At 42.1% G+C, this 21218-nt stretch overlaps 1 protein-coding gene across 1 annotated transcript in view; it reads right to left on the reverse strand.

Annotated features, from left to right (window-relative positions):
• Positions 1-18368, reverse strand: part of SMIM8 (small integral membrane protein 8) — a 723388-nt gene extending 705020 nt beyond the window's left edge. Inside the window, exon 1 of the mRNA XM_069851302.1 lies at positions 18354-18368. The gene's annotated coding sequence lies outside the window, so the exon portion shown is untranslated. The remainder of the gene's footprint in view (positions 1-18353) is intronic.
• Positions 18369-21218: the final 2850 nt, after the last annotated feature.

Genomic DNA, 21218 nt, shown 5'->3' on the forward strand with positions numbered 1-21218 from the left:
CAAATCTAGCTGCCTCCACAGGGGAGAAGGGGGTACTGGTATAAAAATGCAAGGAGGCAAGCACTGCTCTGATCCCCACTCCTGAGGCACTGGAGCTGGGAGCTGCAGGCATGTAATCATCCCTCTGCAGCACACACATCTGAAAGCCGTCAGCTCCCAAATCCTCTTGTGAATCCAGTTTGAAAAATGGAAACCTTTTGTTCCTGAAATAGGCAAACTTTTGTGATTTTTTTTGTGATGATTTCCTCAACCCTACTCCCCCTACAATTTTGGCTGAAGCTTAGTCACTAAATCTGACCCAAATTCAAAAATAGCTTTGGCTGCCTGTGGGGAGGGAAAGGCCTGACTCCAGCATGGTGTTCCAAAAATCTGGGCTTTTGTGTGAGTTTAGGTTGGGTGAGCTTGGTTTGTTTTATTTAATAGCATATCAGACCTCATCCTGTCCTAACACTGAAGCATCGCTCAGAGCTGTTTCTGCTTTGCTGGTGTTGTATACTCAAGAGTTTTGACAAGATGTTAACACAGTGTACTCAATATGTACTTGGTTCACAGCAGTTCTTGCTCATTGACATCTGAGCTGCTGTCTAAATAAGCCTTCCAAGAAGGCCCTCCATGATTAAGATTTTAATATATCCATGATAATCTAATGTGGTTTTTTTAAACAGATAAGTACAATGCAAAAGAGGGATCCTTTCTGTATCCAAATTGGCAAATGAGGTTGAGGAGGGAGCATTTCTTTTTTTTTTTGCTTTATAGCTTTGGCTTTAAAAGACAGTTTGATTTGACTCTTTCAATTATGGCAATTTTCTCTTTCAAATCCCTCAGTTTCCTTTTCTAAAATTCTTTCATTCTGCAAATCTCCATGTTTGGAAACTCTTTGCCCGGTTGTTTGAATCAAAGTTTAAACCAAAGGTATTTATTTTAACCTTGTTTGCAGGGACTAGGAAGGATATTTCCCCTTCTGCTTGGGTAGCTTTGTGATGTTGCATATCCTACTGGTGGTAGAGATTAGAAACTTGAGGCTTACTCCTGATTCTCCAGTGCAGAAGCAAGGAATGCATGAGCCCTTAGAAGGATAAAGGGCAAGATACTGCACTCTTGTTTGGGGTCAGCTGTGAACAAATTGATTCATCCCATTGACTTCTATGGAGTCACTTCTGAATAAAGGTCTTAATCTGCACGAGCTGGAGCAGCCTTATCTGGTCCTAAGGAAAACAGGGACGCTAGTTAATTGGGTTATAAAAATTGTCTTTTGTGAAGAAGACAAGTGTGATGAATTGAGTTAACAAGAAACGGAGACAGCCATGATAGCTCTATGAAATCTATTCATGGTCTCCCACTCAAAATATAACCAACTGCAGCCAAGTGTGACTTCTACACTGTTTTTGAGGTGGTCCTGGTGATTTTTTGATGAGGCTAGTTGTAGGATTCCTTGGCATGCAGCCTGGACTCTGCTGCTTCTTTCATGGGAGGGGGGCTGTTGGGTTTTCCCTGCTGTCTCCTGCTGCAGAAGTTAAACTCAGTTGCTATGCCACGCTGAAAGCGTCCTGGGAATAAAAAATTTTGTTTCCCTATGGATGCTGTTGTAATAGCTGGGACCTCGAGACACTTCTGAGCTTACATGTGCATGCCACACAACCAGAACATGCATGAACAGAACACATGCACATGCAGAGCACTATCACCACAAGCATGCTGCTTCAGTCTGTAGCAGCCTCTGTGCAGAGGAGGATGGGATGGTTTCCTCCATGGTAAATGGGAAAAGCAGTGCAGGGTGGTTGCTGCATGACCTAAACCACTTAATTAGTGCTAGACCATGGCTTTGAAGGTGTGCATCCTTGACCAATTGACACATGACTGACAAAAATCTCTGTGCCTCCTGTCCTTTTCCCTCTGAATTTCTGGTGCAGACAGAGCCTGTGGCAACCTGAGCACGGCTGGCTGTCTCATGCAGAGTGTCCTTGAGCTGCAAATTGAAGTGGTACCTTCCAGATTGGCAATGATGATAGCTTCCACAGGCTTTACTATCTAGTTCTAGTCAATCTTAGAGGATTATTTTTAAGCTGTCGTCTTGAGCGGGTGACTGACTTTCAGTCAGAGGGAGCATTTATATCCACTTACCCATTCACGTAGAGCAATAAAGCCAGAAAGCATTTTAAAAGAAGGGAAAATGAGTTCCTCCTGTATCTCTGTAGATTCTGAAAATCCTTCCATGGCTGTAAAGAACTGATCCTGTCTCTGTTGATAACAACATATGTGTGCTTATGCCATACACCCCTACCAAAGCCCCTCAGCAATTCCTGTTTATTTGACATGCTTTATAAAGTAAAGCGTCAATTTGAAAATCATTAGGTATTCCTACCAGGAGTCAAAGACCACATTCAGAGTGGATTACATGCATGTTTCTTGAAAGTGTTAATGTGCTAATCTGCTGGTTACTTGATCCAGGCAAAATGCCATGATATTCCGCATGAGCAAAATACCACGGTTCTTGGAGTTTTCATATAAATATTACCCACTGTGTTTCCACATTTGAAGTGTTCTACTTGTCTATTAAAATCAACAAGCTGGAAAAAGTATCTGGAAATAAGTGATATTACTAATTTATTTATGAACTTGAGTTCTGATTCTTTTTAATAAAATGCGAATAAGGAACAGAATGTGAATCTTACTGTTATTTCATGTATTCCGTGTAAATATTCCAACTATGCCTTGCAGCAATAAAAGCACATTATATACACTCTGCATTACTGTTGTGGCCAATAATGTTTGACTTACTATTCTGTTTTTAGCCCAAACCCAAAACAGAGTAAGGGCAACACCATGGCTGTTATTACAACGTGCTACAAGTAAGGAACTAGACTTGCAATGAATAAGACTTCATGCTAAAAAAAGAATTGTTCATTATGAAGCTGTCTGGAGTATAGAGTGATCCTGATTCCTTTTAAGAGTAAACATTTTGGAATGGAGCTGGATAAGGCCACACAAACATTAGCCAGTCTGTGATTTTGCAATTCACAGTGTGGTCCCTGCTATTTCTTGCAAAGCAAATGCATGAATGGGAGAATAAGCTGACTTCTGGTAAAGAAGGAACTCAGCAATGTGCCTACAGGTATTACTCACACATTTCCAGCACTCTCTCCAGTAGGAACTATAGGGTCACTTCTACTTTTTGTCTTTTATTATTTTATTTAAAGCTGAATTATCCCTCAAAAGGCTTGCCCCACCAAGGAGCAAAGCTCAGTACTGATTAAGGATTTGGATCTCATTGACTCCCTCTGCATATCAGAGAGTGCCCAAAGAAAGTTGTCACCCTGCAGGAGACTGTAATGTTTTGCAGCATCTAATGGGAAGAAACCTTCCCCAAGAAGAACATGATGCCAATAGGGAATACTTTTTCTTTCTTCTGTTTGCTGTCATGCAATCTTGCTCAATGTGAGAAAGGCCTATATTTCCTCCAGCTCAGCTTCAGCTGCTTTTATTGTAGGATTTGACATCTTTTTTTTCAGCAAAGTCTTTATTTTCAATGGCGCTGAATGCAACTGTAAACATACAGATGTTTCTTGGCCCTTTAACAAGGGTATGTGATTTACATTGTTTAGTACTAATGGGGGACTGTGTGTGGCTATAGATCTCAATGCATTTTTAAGTTAGGTCATGCTACTAGCCATCTTCTCCTCCTCTTCACCTTTTCTTGAAATCATGCTCTATTCTTTTATCAAAATGCCCTGGGAAAAATATTTCTAATTGGTTAAGAATTTCCTCAAGCATTTATTTCAAATCAATTCCAAGTTTCTCTTCTCTCCTTCCTTCCCCCAAATTTGGGCTCCAAGCTGAAAAACCTCACATATTCTCAGTTCTTCTTCACTGGCTACTATTATACATATACCCATCATTTAGGGCTTAAGTAGAAGTTGAATTATGTGCATTCTTTGGGTATAGATTTCACTTTGTATGGCTGCCAGAAACTTACATTCATCTTATCAAGAGTATCACATGAGCCATAAGGAAAGAATAGGCTATATATTTCTGTACTCACTGATAGAGGCTTGGGCCTGCCCATCTGCCACCTTGGATGCAACCTCCGCTACAGTTTAACAAACGTTTATTACTCAGAGTGGTCATGGGATAAGAGTTAGGCTAGAAAACCACCACTAAAGACAGATGTGCAAATGACGTCACAGCTGGTAAGACACCAGGCTTACGGAACTGATAATGATGCACAAAGCCTTTTCTTTTGGATCATGTTTTTCCCAAGATGCCAGTACTTACAGTGGAAAATTACCATCTGAGTTCCATTTGTGACATCTGGTAAATGACTGATGCAACCTTATCTCCTTCCCAAGCTTGTCAAGGATCTGCTGTTTGACCAACATTGTTATCCCTGCTGGTAGCCTCAACTGCCACAGTGAAAATACTTGGTCATTGGGTCCCCCAGCAAACATGCTCCTCTGTCCATCTGCACCTGTGGATGGCCCGGACTTAATGTTCACTCCATCCATCTTAGGCTCTTGGGTTTGGTACCTAAGTAAAAAGCCTTGTAGGAGACTTGCCTGCTCAATGGAACCTCTGTCAGAGGGCAATTCAGTCCAGTAATGGCAGGGAAGTGCTGGTCTGTCTGCAGGGATTACTGAAGGAGCCCTGTGTGCCTGCACTGTTTGCAGAGGGATCTCATGCAAATGGCTAAATTAGGTCAGGTGAATCCAAGCCTTGGTCTCTATGGTTTCAAAATGAAGTGTTTTTCGTGGGCACTGAGTTTCTTAAAAGCTACTGGGACACAAGTACACCTAGGCTGCAAGTTTAGTAACAGAATATCATTTAATGCCACAAGAAGTTTTAATTCATGGAGGATCTTATGCTCCAGTAAAGAGAAGCCATATTTTCTTGATATTCTCCTTTTGTTCAGTCCTGTGTGAACTAAACTCTTCTTTGGACACAAAAATGAAAAAAGCTTTCTAAGCAGTGACTTAAATGATGTTAGAACGTAGCTCTCCTGAGGAACAAAAATTAAATAGCCACACACAGACTAAAATGGTAACATGGCAAATCAGCCAAAGCTCATCAGAATGTAACCAAGGCTTCATTGTTATTCCCCTCCTCACTGCCAATAATATTTGAGTCTAAAGATATTCTGCTATAATTCATTTCCTGTGCCTAAGAAATTCTGTTCAAGATGCCAGAATATCTAAATCTGATAATCACTTTCACTGGCCTACTTGGCACAACTCACCATTATATGTTCAAGCTCTCAATTAAATCTTGCAATGAAAAAGTGATGGTAAAATTGGTTTAGAGCATCCCTAAAGGCAAGCAGAAGACAGCATTGTAGGTTCCCTTAGAATGACGGTGTTTTGATGTCAAGGCAGCAGCACTGATCAAAACCCACCACTGACTTGTGGAAACACTTCTGTCGAGGTTGCTGTTAGTTAATACTAATTTCTGTGCAGCTGAGATTTGGATTAGTTTTCCAGTGCCATTAGAATGAAATGGTAGGGGGAAGTACATGTTTTAAAGGTTTCTAGCTTTTGTGAGTGTGTCTCTGAATTATCAGAAATCTGTTGCAGTCCAATTGAGAAAAACCAGTCAAGTTTTCACGTAGGTATTACTCCTTAAAGATGCCATTTCCCTGTAGCTATTCAACATTTAGTTTCAATTCCTAGGGCTCTTAAATTGCCTTAGCGATAGAGCGTAATCTTGGAGCTGTCCTGTCTCTAATCCCATAACAATACATCTTATCATTTCAAAAAATGGCCTCTCTTTTTTTTCTTTTTTTTGTTTGCCCCAAAGCCAAAGTCATGTCATGCTCTTGGAATGTGTCTATTGCAGCCAAAAGAGGAAATCTGACTAACCAAAATGTTATCAGCAATTAACAAAATAGTTTAACGATTTTTTTCAGCATTTCAGAAAAAAAGAAAATAAAACATCAGCTCAGACTAAGCCCATTTGGCTGCATTAGACTCTGGTACACTGCCAATACTCTTTATAATGGAGATTTAGAAGTTAATAGTATTGGAGATTAGAAATTGGTGTCAGTTACAGAACTGTGCAAAGTGATTTCTTTGCATTAAGACATAACAGCTGAAATGAATAAAATACATTCTTTTTTTGGTTTGGTTTTTTTTCCATTTAGCTGTAATTGCCGGTTTGGCATGCTGGCCAAATCTCTTCATCCTGGCGGGATGAACCCATTCTTCATTCAAAGAAGACTAGGAAAAAAATTTGAAAAAGGAAATGTCTATCATAGTTTACCCTGCAAAAAAAAGTCCCCAAACTTCTAGTCCCTCCTCCACCTCTTTTTCATGTAGCGCAGAAAACTGTGCTTAAAAAAATAAACAAACAAAAGGAGATTTTTGGTGTGCCTCAGCACGATAGCTGAACCTGCTCCTGCCAACATTCACAGCTGGTGAAGGCTGGTGTCTACTAGGTGGCCTTGAGCAGCCACATTATATCCTCAGGGCTGGGATTTTCACCTGCTGAAACCATCGTCCTGAACTGCTTTGATAGTACCAAATCTGTCCCCAGATCTTCATCACATAAACCTGGAACTGAACTCTCCCTGAGTGCCAGCAGGCACAGCAGAACCTATCTGCTCCTCTAGCTGGGTTTGTGGAAAAGGAATGCTCCTCATGACCCACGTGCAGTGATAGGTTTGCAGCCACTCACGAAGAGGGAAGCATAAAAGACCTACATAGGTGTGTTTTCATGCTTTCCTATAGCACTTCACAGCTACAACTAAAAATACTGCATAAGAACCTTTAAAGTTGTCCAAAAGCTCTTAATTAAAATTTGCTGGGGGAAAAAAAATTACAGAAAACCCATTGATTAGGTTCAATAAGTCCTTGTTTTTAAAAAGGAATTTGGGGCCCCAGTGCAACGCTTTAAACTGATCTTAGTAAAATACCTCAGTGATTCAGCATGTGCCATTCTACACTGAGGATTTATTACAGACTTAATAACATAAGTGATTTTAATAGACTGAGTGTGTGCACATGTGTGTATGCATGCATGCTCGTAAGGGATTATAGTTTTCCAACTACTAATTTCCTTGCAAATTAAAATGTTAATATTTGAGACACACTTGAAAGTCCCTCAACAACAAACAAAACTTAAGCTGAGTTGTTAGCACACAGAGAAAGCACAGAAAACTTGCCAACATCACTGATCTGAGTTTTATGTAACTAATAGCTTATAAACACTTAATAGGACTTTGTGCAAAAATGTGTTTCTAGGCTGAAACCACCTGCCATGTCCGGTCTCAAATAAATGCTACCTGCTGAGGATCAGCCTTTGACAAACATGTGGGCAAATTGGTTTTTAGTCCAGCAAAGTGCCACCCGATGGCAAAATGAGTCCTGTCTCACTGAGGAGCACAGGGTTTGGATCACAGATAAAAAGAAGCTCATGCCGTAGTAGATGCAGCTGTGGTCCAGATATGAGTGTTTTTAGTGGCTGTTTATCAAGGGCTGTCTCTTATCAGGAAACCACTCATTAACCATTCTTCTCTATTAACAATGCCAGGCAGGGCAAGATAGCAAAATTATTTTTATTTAGGAAAACCAGTAACAGTAATGTGGCGTGTGAAATGTTAACCATTAGTGAGTTCTTAATGGGCAACTAAAGCTTGCTTTATATAGTATAAATGGTCAGTTAAAAAATTGATTTAAATGCCAGTCTTCAGGTAAGACACTTGCACAAAACTTCATAGCCACTGGAAGGCCCCTTGCACACATGAACAGCTTTACACGGGAGTAGTCACAGATTTGTGTGCAGGGACCACTGACAAAGACCAGGCCCTGCACACTCCAGATGGACTCTCTGTCCTGAGCAGAACCATGCTCACTCTAGCAGAGACTCTTGCAAGATGCAAGAGCTCCTTTGATGAGGGTTGTTTTGAAGATGTGCTTGGATAAAATGTACCAGGATGGCCCTGTGCGAAGAAGAGCATCGCCACACAATCACACAGAATCACAGAATTGTTTAGATTGGAAAAGACCTTTAAGATCATTGCGTGCAAGAGTAAACACAACACTGCCAACTCCACCACTAAACCATATCACTAGGCACCATGTCTACATGGCTTTAAAATACCTCCAACGATGATAACTCCACCACTTGCCTGGGCAGCCTGTTTCAATGCTCATTGTCCCCTGTTATTTCCTAAATCAGACCTGTAAGAGTGTTAGCAGAAAGCCATATTATAGAGCACTTTCTATCTAGGAGGCATTTGGTATGCTCAGATTACCAAATCAATTCTGCTTTATCTTTGCATTATTCAGTAGAAAAACAAACATTGCTTTTTACAATGCAGGACATAGCTTTTCTGGGAAGTTTATGAGCAAACTTTGAAGCTGAGTATGATTTTCAGTAACATCCAAGCTACAAGGAGAGTAAACATGAATAAAGCAGTATTTGATTTATAAAGCTGTTTAGACAGCAAAGACGCTCCTCAGCTGCATTGTAGAACAATGCATCCCTTGGCCATGTTGAGCTACATGGGGCCCTGTGCGGCAAGCTTTTTTGTTTCTTGCCAAAGAAAATCTTTGCCTTCTCTGGGACAGCCTGCAACCTGGGCTCCTCAGAAAGCAGTTCACTGCTAGCCCTGGGAAGTGAGCAGCAGAAGGTAGGAACGTGGCAAAGGCTTCTGCTGAGGCTTTGCTGTTTGTGGCCTGAAGAAATGCAGATTCAAGTGAAGAGCACCAGGACAAAAGGTTGTTGTGCAAATGTAACCCTACTGATGCAATGGCCCCAAATCCCAAAATGATTGTCTGCCACATCCTCGCTCCCCATCAGTGCCTGGGCCTGATGAAGGCACAGTTGCAGCCCAGGGTGGGAAAGACTTATCAGTGCTGGTCAGGAGAAGGAAGAGCATCACAGAGGGCCAGAAAGGAAGATGGGACTGTGGCACATGGAGACAGGTTGGCTTAAGCTTCTCCAGAAGTTAATCCTGTACTCAAACAAGACAGAGCAACCTTTGAGGTGACTTCCTCATACCTGCTTCAGGATAAGATGAAACCCCTTTGAAAGAGAGTTTCTCTGTCCTTTGACCATTAGCTATTTTATGTCAGTTTAAATTTTGTGCTACATTAGTGCATGCTTTATTTAATTAAATGTGAATATTATCAAAACAATTATTTCACTGTCTGTAAAAAGAAGTGGTTTTCTTATTGGTAAGAAATAGCATGGAATTAAAACAACTGGAGTTTTGTTCTGACTTGGAGTGGAAACAAGCTTGAGCATGTCAGAATATGTCCAGAAATGGCATTTTTAAACAGCTGTATTGCCCATGCTTGCCATTTCCCTGGAAATACCCAATATGCATGTATTTTTTCAAGATCCAGCATATCTTAAAGAAAAAGAATTATTTTAAGTGGGTGCAGAGAGAAAGTAAAAAATATATCCCACCCCTGTGAGTCCAAATCAATAAAATCAGGAAAGCCTGTTTTTATAGGCATATCAATCATCAGTCATTTCTGGGACAGCCTCTTGGTTTTGCAAGGCTTGTTGCCTGATTTTTAAACATTTGAAATTGTTTTATTCTGACTCACATGACCTAGAAACTGTTGGTTGGAGGGAAGTCACAGGGTTTACTCAACAAAACAATCTTCCCAATAGGAGCAAAGAGGCTATTAGTGAGCCTGTAGAAGTATTAATGCAAGGAGGCCAACAGTTATGTAGATGTTTTGCATTAGGAAAGCTTGAAATCGAGGTTGCTACCTGCTCGGGAATTCCTGCATCATATTCCAGTCAAAAACTACCATTTTGCTCATTTTCTGTGTTTTGCTTTAGCAATGTCATCCTTTTAGGTTATTCTCTGAAGTGATGTACAGCCCTTGATGATCTTATGAAGTGCTGCTTTTCCATAGCCTCTTGGCACATAGCACATGCAAGCTAGAGACAAAAAAAAAAGGTAAAGGATGGAAGAGACTCATGGTTCTTTTCCCACCACCAGTGGTGAACAGGATGCTCAGAGGGGTTCATAGCCCCAGTTAATGGCTGGGCACATGGGATGCCTGGAGAAAGGGGTGACACAATGGGCCTCCTGGCTGGAGAGGGAATAGGAATGGGGCTGGGAGAAGGGCCAGAATGGGCATCCAGTGTGCAGACTCCCAGCCTGCAGCAGAGACCTTGGCTTCTCCATCCCAGGCTTGGGCGAGTAATGAGGACTGGATTCCCCTTTCCTGTGCAAATCTTGCTCTGCTGGTGCAGTGGGACCTCATTATTTTGGTATGAAGGCCAAGCTGTCTGGTCACCAAGATGTCCAGGAGGTATGAGCTGAGGTGAGGAGGACAGAGGTAAAGAGGTGAGAGGATTCCCCAGACCTCCTTATGTTTGCTTTCTGTCTCTCTTGGGTAATATTCCTGGCCTGGTTTGCTTATCCAGGGCAGTTTGTGTACTTTGATTGTTTCCCCAAAGCAAAATAAGAGGGAGGCACCAAGGTGGGATTCAAATGATTGTACCATGGACTCTTTTTTTAATTCACCTGGCATGCTGTATAAAGAGAGCCCATAATGTTGGGGTTTGGGTTTTTTTTCAGATATTATGGTCAGTCTTGTGGTAAGAGATCTGGCTTTCACCCAGGAAGAGGGAATAACACAACGTGAAGAACACTTTATGGTTGGGACTTTGTACAGTGTAAACTCTGGATTAGATCTATCAGGCAGTGCAAATGCATGAACTTGTAATGTGTCTGCTTAGATCCCAGCTAATCCAAACAGGTGCCACGCAGACATACTCCAAATTAAAGATTTGTTGTGGGGATAAGGATAAAAATAGCAAGGGGCTGGGAGAAAAAATACATTTTAAAAATTAGTTTTGTTCTCATATACATCCTGTACTTGCAAACAAAGTTCTCTCCCCACACAAGAACCACATGCGCTAATTTTATTTATGTTCACATGCAGTTTGAAGGAGAGCCTCAAATATGCTGATCCAGTATTGTTGGATTTAAAGAAATTAATAAAAACAACTCCAAGCAGCTGGTTGAAACAATTATGCTTTTCACAGAAAGCCTTGCAGACTGCACAGAAAGTTATGAAAATAATCCTTTCAATTAGTGTGTGGTCAGTGCACCTGCAAAGGAGACTTGTCCAAGTAAAAGTATCAACTAGTGTCAATGAGAACAATTCATGAATTCATCGTGAGGGCCTTTTTCTATTACCACATTTACACAGATGTGAATCCCTGGGGTGCAGACACCAGAAGGGTAACCCTACTGTAATCCAAAGAGCATGAGAAACATGAGTTCAGATCAGGAAAGCTATTAATTTTTGTGAATATTTGACTACAGCATCCTTTCCCCTCTTGCACATGCTGCATTTAATAACCATATCTATCTACCTTCCCTGTCCTGCACAGCTCTCTAAAAAGAAATAACATATTATTCCTAGTGAAAAATTACATCAGCTAAAGGACTCTAGAAGACCAAAGGGATTTACAGCTCTGTAATTTTATCACCTGAACCATAGCTTTAAATGAGTTCATCAAACTGGTAGAATAATTCTTGTATTATAATCAGGTTTAACCCATTGTTGCTGTGTGTGCGCATCATGTTACATATTGCCCAAATGGTCATCACAGCAGAGTGATATTAGGGGGAACAAGTGAATAATTTCAAGAAAAATGTTCAAAGAATGCTAAGTCCTGAAGCAAAAATAGCTGAGATGAAAATGGCAGTTGCATGAAGTGTATAACAGCTCTTCTTTGTCTTGTTCTTCTACAATTTTCTTTTGCAATTATGGAAGAAACTAATATTTCTATTATAAATAAAGCTTACACCAAATTATAACGCTATATGTTTAATCTATACCAAACTTGTAGCTCAAGAAATATACAGTAAAGTCCTGAAATGGTATAAAAACATTTAGGACAGAGAAGGTGAAGACATAAGGTTTATCAGCAGCTTGTGGGTAGGGGACATTATTTTAATTAAAGTGTGTACTTATCTACTTCTTCCATACCTAAGTTAAATATCCTAGTGGTTGTAGCATATAAAGTAAAAGTCAGTAGGGTGCATGTCAAAAAGTTAGATCACAAAGGGATTGCTCTGCTATCAAAGACCTTTGCACACCTTGAGTATTTAGATAAATTGCTTTATCCTAATTGTTTGAACAGTTTTTCCCCGCAAAAAAACCACAGTACTGGCTGTGGTGAAGATTTGTAAAAAGTGCTGCTCTTTATATTTGACTGCTCTTAGCACAGTTCCCTTTTACTTTTAAATTGATTACTAATAATAGTACTTATTGGTATGATATGGCACATGCTTCCAAGTGACCTCTTATTGTAGTCCATGCTAAAAAAACCAGTGAATAGAGGTATTTATTTGCAATGTATTCTCTGTTGTCCACTCAGACAAGTGAGAAATCCCTGACCAGCTGTAATGCTCATGATTGAGATGTGCCCTGGGATTTGCTGCACCGTAAATATAGAAGTCGAGGAAGCTCCAGAGCTGCTGGATGTCAGTGACACCCCTGATATTGGAAAATCAACTCCATCTCTACTTCCAGGGAGGGGGCCAAGATGCAGCAGCACCACACTGTCCATCTCCTGATCAGCACGTGTGTTAGCTGAGCGGGAGACAAAGGCAATATGTAAACCACAACTTCCATTTGGAGCTGGCAAATGGTATGTAGAAAGCACTGAATGGAAACAGCATGGTGGAACAAAGCTCTCCTTCATCATTCCAGGAAAGCTAACGTGTCTCCATTAGCATGGAGGAGACTGAACTTTAGTACCTGCTCATCAAACCAGGAAAATGAGATAATAAAGCTTCGTCTTGCTCTGGAGTGCATTTTGCCTTCAGTGACTAGGATCCAGGGGTGTTAACGAGGACAGGGTTTGGTCCAGGGATTTTATTTCCTCACTTGTCTTTTTCTGGAAAAGAGGCTGAGTTTCACAGTGCTTTGTCCCTGGAGAAGTCATTTGCACCTGTGCAACGTGGAGGCAGCCCTGCCAAATTGCAGAGAGAAGCATCTGCGGTGCCAAATGGGCCTTGAAGATTTTTTGATTCAGCAATCACATCTTAGTACATTTTTCCTTCTCCTCAGTATTTGAAAGGGGCACTTTGCAGCGTTTGAAAGTGGTTTTGCACAATTGCAGATGCATGCAGTCTTGCAAGTGCTGAAAGCAGAGCTCAATAGAGAAGCTAAAGCATAATTCTTGCTTCAAATACATGCTGGCAAACAATTTGTTGTGGATCTCAACAAAAGACGAGCTACAAGGGATTTAACCTATCCTCTTCCTTCCCCAAGATTGCTGTTAAGATTCAAGCCATAGGGAAAACTGTGAGTGCTTCCAAACTGTTAGTCTCACACGTTTACAGGCTTGGAAACCAGAATTAAAGACCCTCGGAAATATGAACCTCAACATTTCTAGGCCTGATTCAGTATTGCTCTGTCCCCAGAGCAGTTGCTTCCATCTGCACAGAAACCTGCCCTGTCGACTTGGCAGGGCTTTACAACCCTTCCGTACAGCTGCGAATGGCTGCTGGGGAGCTGTCATGAGGAACCAAACCCTGTGTACCCCTGCCAAGATGAATGCGATAGCAGCCGCCAGAGATGAGAGCTGAAAGAGCTGTTCCATACTTGACCTCCTTTCATCGCCCTTTCGCGGCCATCTCGGAAAGCTGACTGCTGGGCTGAGAGCTTTACACTTTTTCTTTACAGATGCTTGTAAGGGCTTGGGATTTTTTTTACCCTTACAAAAAATGAAATTGAAAACCATTTAAATCTACACTTTTCCAGAGGAGATTCAACAAACTGATTTTTTAAATATATCATTGAAGTCCCCCAAGCATTTTGTTTCAGTGTTGAAAGAAACACCAACTCATCCTATTGTCTGACATCTAGTCTCTTTCCAAAATTAAAATTTGATATAGTTTTTTTTATAATTTATAATGTTAGTAAAAAGACAATATTTTGAACATAATGAAATCTGTAAACAACTCAATAAACCGAAGCAGTCTGGTTGAGGGTAAAGCTGGCGCGTCCTACCCACAGGCTCTTCTGACTATCCACAGAACTGTACTCTTACAGAGAAAACTTCCCTTGCTTTTGAAAAGCCCTGGAAAAGCAACACAAAAATAGCTTTACTAATTTTCTTAGGATCATAGACTCATAGAATCATAGAATAGTTAGGGTTGGAAGGGACCTTAAAGATCATCTAGTTCCAACCTTAGTTAGTTTAGTTCTACAGTATTAGTCTTTTTGGTTTCTTCACATAACTGGATTCCACATGTATTCAATAGAACAACTTGTCAGAGATGAAAATTCATGTCATAGAATCATAGAATCATAGAATCATAGAATCATAGAATCATAGAATCATAAAATAGTTTGGGTTGGAAGGGACCTTAAACTTCATCTAGTTCCAAGCCCCTTGCCATGGACACCTCCCACTAGATCAGACTACCCAAGGCCCCTTCCAACCTGGCCTTGAACACCTCCATTCTGTCATTCTGTTGCCTCAATGGGACACTATCTCACCTGAAAGATTGCTATAGGAATTTTTATTTTTGCAAAAGTCAGACCCCGGAAGGATAAAATGTGCTTTAGGGCACATGTAATTCAGAAACTTTTAAAGAAAAACAAGCTTACCATTTCAGTGGCTGAATAGGAAGTTCAAAACTTGTTTCAGGTAAAACTAAACTGAATTCAGCTTATTCTCAAACCAGAAAATATCAAAATATAATGTTTGACCTTTCCCAAATGATTTCCCCTCTTTTTTTTTGGTTTATTTTCTTCCCACTATCTAGAAGTCAAAACCATGTGCTGGATTTGACCTTCCCTCGCAAGCAGTTTTTGGAGCCCTTGAACGGCGGCATTTGGTGAATACTGTGAATCCTGCCCAACTCCAGCCACAAGGGCTTTTCCCTCAGCTCCATCAGGACAGCAGCTGACTGGTGGCCAGGCACAGCATCCAAGAGGAATGGGCAGAGGAGATGTCCCTCCATTGCCACTGGCCACAACACGATAGCCTGGCCACCAGCAACACCCTCTGCAGCTGCAACACAGCTGTGTCTCACCCTTGGACAGACAGAGCAAAAGGCCATCTCTGACCCCCCGCCAGCATCCCTTTCTGCTGGGTGGGCAAGGGAAGCTCAGTCCAGTTTTTGCTCTAAGAGAGGCTGGACACTGTAGCAACTCCCTGTTTTAGGCAGGAGCAACAGATCAAGTCCTGCAGCTGCTGTAAATATTCAGAACACTATTTAATTCAATGCAGCCTTTATTTACATCAGCTGATCTGGCCCCACTTCTCCTGTTTTCCTGTGCTTGTTTCCTTTAAAATGTATTTTTATAGCCTTGTAAAACACCACTGTATATTCTTGTATAAGCTAGTAAAGATATAAGCACAATGTGATTCTGCGGTTGTTATTACAGCAGCACCTGAAAAGGGACCCCAGTGTGCCAGGCTCTGTGTCCCTCTGAGTGGTGGAGAGTTTGTGTCCAAAACAGGCACGGCAAGCAGCGGGGAGAGAGGGGAGAGAATGGGAATAGGAAAGGTTGACCCAGCCAGAAAGGAGGGACAAGGCAGCAGGAGCCAGAGGCCACAAGGAGTGAAGCTGAGATGAAGAGCTGGGAGCCAGAGGGGAAGATGGGGTTTGGAGCAAACAGCAGTGAAAGACTGAATATGGCCAGTGAAAACTGTGCCAAATGTTCTTCTGCCTGCCTCTGCTGCTTCTCCAGCTGTCCTGCTGCAACTACCTTCACCGGGATCCTTCCTGCCTTCCCCTTCCCAAAGGCTACGTGACGCAGGGCAGGGGGCAGTGGAAACTGGGGAGAGCAGGGGTGCGGAACAGTCCCAGAACACAGCCCTCCTGAAAAAGAGAGGACATCTCCCTGTGAATCTTTGAGTCCGGCCACTGAAGGGAAAAGGACAGCTCTTCAGAGCCCCAAATACCCTCCCTCTCCTTTTCATGCCATCTTAAACACCTTTAAGGGCTGACTGGGGCTCCCCAGATGCCTGAGCAAGGTACTAGAAATATATCCTGCCAGAGGTCTTGGTTACTATGTGCACGTTTGACCCACACGCCCTCCTGAGGGAAGCCTTCCTCCTACCCAGAAGAAAAGGAGAATATGCTGCAAAACAACCAACCTACCCCTGAGCCCTGCAGTGTTCAGAAGGAAGGACCTACCTCAGCTGGGAAAGCTGTGTAGAATAAACAGGAGGCAACCTTTTTTTATTTTTTTTTTTTACCATGTTTTGATCAGGTTCAGACTGCATTGCTCTGTGCCCGGGCATCTAGGATGCAGTCACCAGGTGCCCCTCCATCCCTCCCAGCCCTAGAAGTGCCCAAAGGGAAGAGTGTCTGGGGGAGTCTTTACCAATACTTCTGCTCACAGTCTGGCATAGGTGATAGGTTTCTGTGGCCTCCCTGGAGAGCACAATCACCCTTTCAAAAGACTACCACAAAAGACAAAGGGCCCAAGCTCTCTACCCTGAGAAACAATGTTTGCCAAGGTTGCTTTCTCAGATTTCCTGGAGTCCAGGCTACAACTTCTTTGGATTTCCCTGCATACATCCACCAGGAGTGGGGAGGGGTAAAGGGACATATTTTATCTATAGCAGGGAGAACAAGATGGGATTTCACAGGTACTGTAGGTATTACTTCTGCAAATTTTCAGAGTAACTTGCTGATAAATCACACTGATGTCCCTCTGTTGTGTGCTTTTTAACTGCCACTTCACATGTATTTTTATGCTGACTTTTATCAAGAAGAAGGTCTTGTTTTTTAATTTTGCATTTCTTTGACTTCATATATGATCTTCAGGACCTAGAAACTGGAATGCAGTATGTAGGGGGCATGGGGATAGTTGCTAAATCACGCAAAATTTCGTCCAGGTATCACCATCTCACAGTCCCAGTAAGCATCACCACCCTGGGGACGCACCTAAGCATGTAGGTTCACCTCTATATATGACCAAAACATAGATGTGTCCATAACAATTCCTTCAGAAGACACAAAGGATCTTGTGTCAGTGTTCCCCTTTGTCTTGCAATGACCAATGGAAGGTGTTGCAGCATGACCGATCCAGTAAGACCACAAAAGACAGATGTGAAGGAATTTCAGAAATAAATGCTTATCAAATGCAGAGAAAGAGTTAGGGAATGAAGATTACTTGTGCATAAGGGAAGGTTAAGGATAGTGGCTGCAGAAAAAACAAGAAGAATGCAAACAATACAATTAAACAGAAAAGAAGAGAAGAAAGTAGCACAGGCAAAGAAAACCAGTTCTGCTATACAGAAGACTTCTAATTCCTCAGAGATAATCAGTGATTACTCCAAGTACTGTGCCTAGAGCCATAGGATGGAATCTGAGAAAGGTCAGAAACAACAGGGAAGGGACAAATCACAGGACAAACAGAAGGAACTACATTACAAAAAGAAAAGATGTTTGCTTCTCTTGGCAAAACATCTTCAGGAGCCTCAGGGTGGAAGATTTCAACATGGACAAATGCAGAATGTTGTGCTTCTGCTCCACCTGCACTCAGAGCAACCCAGAAACCCATCAGTTTGGGGCCACATGGTGGCAATGGCATAGCACAAGAATGGGTCTGGGCTGAAAATATACATACTCTGAGCACAACTTACACTTTCAGTGCTCTGGACCATACTAATGTGGTGGTGTGTTTGAAGAGAAGAACTACCTGAAATAGTGCCTGAATGCGGTGTAAGCATGACTGCCTAGACCTGCGTATGTCAGTGTACTGAGAGTCTGTATGTAAAAACATACTTATTGTAGCATTTGCTGTGAACTTTAAAGAAAGAAATGTCTTTTCCTTTTTCATAGAATCATAGAATCGTAGAATAGTTTGGGTCGGAAAGGGCCTTAAATATCACCTGGTTCCAACCCCCCTGCCATGGGCAAGGACACCTCTCACCAGACCAGGCTGCCCAAGGCCCCATCCAACCTGGCCTTGAACACCTCCAAGGATGGGGCAGCCACAGCTTCCCTGGGCAACCTGTGCCAGTGCCTCACCACCCTCATGGTGAAGAAATTCTTCCTTATGCAAAGCCTAAATCTGCCCCTCTCCAGTTTATACCCACTACACCTAGTCCTATTACTACAAGCCTTTTTGAATAGTCCCTCCCCAGCTTTCTTCTAGCCCCCTTCAAGCACTGGAAGGTTGCTATAAGATCTCCTCGGAGCCTTCTCTTCTCCAGGCTGAGCATGCCCAACTCTCTCAGCCTGTCCTCATATGTAACGTGCTCCAGCCCTCTGATCATCCTTGTAGCCTCCTCTGGACCCGCTCCAACAGCTCCATATCCTTTTTATGTTGAGGACTCCAGAACTGGACACAGTATTCCATATGAGGTCTCACCAGAGAGGAATAGAGGGGCAGAATCAACTCCCTCACCCTGCTGGCCATGCTTCTTTTCATACAGCCCAGGATATGGTTGGCCTTCTGGGCTGTGGGCGCTCATTGCTGGCTCATGTCGAGCTTCTTATCAACCAGCACCCTCAAGTCCTTCTCTGCAGGGCTGCTCTCAATCACATCAGCCCCCATCATGTACTGAAATTGGGGATTACCCCGAACCAGGTGTAGGAACTTGCACTTCGCCTTGTTGAACCTCATGAAGTTCTCATGAGGTTCTCATGAGGTCCTCATGAGGTCCTCTTTCTGTTCAGATATGTTTCACTGCTAGCTTGCATACTGAGATATTACCAAGAACAGATCTGTGCAAGGAGATCTTTCATTTGTTCCACAAGAAAAATACTGATTCATCTTATCTTTTTTTTGAGAAACATCAGCCTTAACCAAACTTGGATGATAAGGGGATTCTCAGGTCTACAAGGGAATTTGTGGTCAAAACACATCAGACCAGTGGTGGAATGTGGGTGGATCATTCCAGCCCAGCTACTGCCTCTTCTGGACTCTTTCAGTTTGGAGCTGATTTACTGTGCATAGGCAACAATTCCGTGGCATCACAACCTTGATCCTTTCCCCAAGCACCCCTCTGGAGTGCAGCCTGCATGCTCTCTGCCTGCTGCTAGTCTTTCCTTTCCAGTCTCTCCTCCTGGCAAGAGAGGAAAAACAGGGCCATAGGACAGAAGTAAACCAGAGCAAAGCTGGTATGCGAGCGGCAGAGCCACCACTGCCCACTTGGTGGTGTCATCTGAGACTCTCAGCAGTGCTTGAAATTGCTGCTCTTCCATTATCCCTGATTTAATCTTAGATCACTTTAACCCATTTGTCTCTTCCAGGGAAGTATCTATTTCATATACACTATATGCTTCCAGGCTTGGTGTAGGAGGTTACAACAGGGTGAAAACCAAGATAATGAGGAAAGCACGATGTACATGGGAAAGATGATTTTAATTTATACCTTCTTCAGCTGCAATACACCTCCTCAGGATCATAAATACGGTATGCAGGTTCAAAGACAGGTGATTGTACTTAGCCCAAGCCATTTGCTAACCTGATGCGTTTTCCATTTTTCCCCTTGGCATCTCAAGCATATTGCACCAGAGACACCTATAGTTTGTCAATCATGTAATGAATTTATTTGAATAAACATCTTATGTTAACCCAAGAACCAAAAGAAAACGGTCCTAGCTCAAGAGAATAAAGTGCAAAAAGTACATAGAGGAGCTTTCAACAGCAGTAAAAATCAATTCTCTTGAACAAAATTGTGAGGCTCCAATAATAGACCTTGATGACAAGTGGAATTAAATAAAACATGAGTGATGAAACCCGGTAATGTTTATGGTGAGGTAGTCCAGACAGCTGATTATTAACTGTTACCAAAACAGTGTCTTGGCAGTAGATATGCAGTAACCAGGATGGAGACTGGTAGCTAGTTTAAATTATTGGTAAAGATTCGTTATATATTTCCAAGAATCCTTCTAGCACAATGAAATAATAGCATGAAATCAGTAATTGGGGTGGGGAGAGGTGGAGTAGTGTCTGACATCATATTCAGAGGAGAGAAAGAGGTTGTTTCCTATTTCATTCTCACTTGCTGTTGTATCACTATGTCTAGTTTCACAGCAAATACTTGAGAAGAATGTTCAGGTCTCATGTGTTGATTTTAGCTAAACAGCCATGCACATACCGTGTCACACCCAGCCTGGAAAAGAAAAGAAAAAGAAGGGAAAAAAAGATTAATTTTTGCTCTCTGACACACAAGGAAATAAAATGTCAGTGATCCCTAGTTGTAACTCACTGACTGATGCCAGTCTGACTGATACACCTAAATCATAGAATCATGGAATAGTTTGGGTTGGAAGGGATATTAAAGATCATTTAGTTCCAACCCCCCTGCCATGGGAAGGGACACATCCTACTAAATCCAGCCTCTCCTTTGTCCAGGAGCAGTGATGCTTTCCAGACTGAGGACTGAGTACCCTTGAAGCCTTTGGGGACCAGGAACACCTACATCTAAGCTAGGCAGGCACAATTCATAAAAGCCTTGATCTACTTAAATTAACTGTTTCTGACCCATCAGAGACCCCAAGCACCAACACCACCTGTTGCAGGGGACAACTGCTTATGTCCCTTATTGACAAGCTGTTCCTGTAAAGGCTTGGGAGCCCTCAAGGAGATGGACAGAAATTTCCAAGACTTGTCACCCTGCTACAAAACAGTGTTTGTCTCACACGTGTACTGCAAAATGCTTTAAAGGCCCCATTGTCTCAGCCTTTGTAATGCCTGGGGCCTGTGATCTGCGACTCCAAACCCTTTTCCTGAAGCTGATGAGGCACTGTTTTCCAGACTCTCTTTGGCAGTACTTTTCCTTAATTGTTTTTATGCTGTTGTTCTTCTGCTGTTATTTTCATGGCCCTGCACCTGCAAATCCTGGCAGCATCATCAAGACAGAGCCTCATGGGAAGGAGCTCCCACTGCTGTGGGAATCAACCTCCTCTCCCACTCTTTCTTTGCCTCTTCATTTGTAGATTTTAGTTTATATTAGAGAAAACCAAATGCAGTGGACAGCAACATTAGTAATATTAAAAATCATAATAATCATAATGATGTTTATAGTAATTACTCAATCTTTTTTTTCCTGATAATATATACACACAGAAACTTAAGGATCAGTCAATGTGAAATATTTGCACTTGATTAGCATACTCCAATCAGTACTAATGCCATCATAAACCAGAACAGCCTATAAGGATTTTGAGTGGGTCCCTGTGAAAATTATATTTTGTAATATTCTTTTATGGGAAAAGCATGATGAAAATCTTCCTCTTCATCCCCATCCTCACCAGCTGCTTC

This window comes from Phaenicophaeus curvirostris, chromosome 2 (assembly GCF_032191515.1).
Source record: "Phaenicophaeus curvirostris isolate KB17595 chromosome 2, BPBGC_Pcur_1.0, whole genome shotgun sequence".
NCBI lineage: Eukaryota > Metazoa > Chordata > Aves > Cuculiformes > Cuculidae > Phaenicophaeus > Phaenicophaeus curvirostris.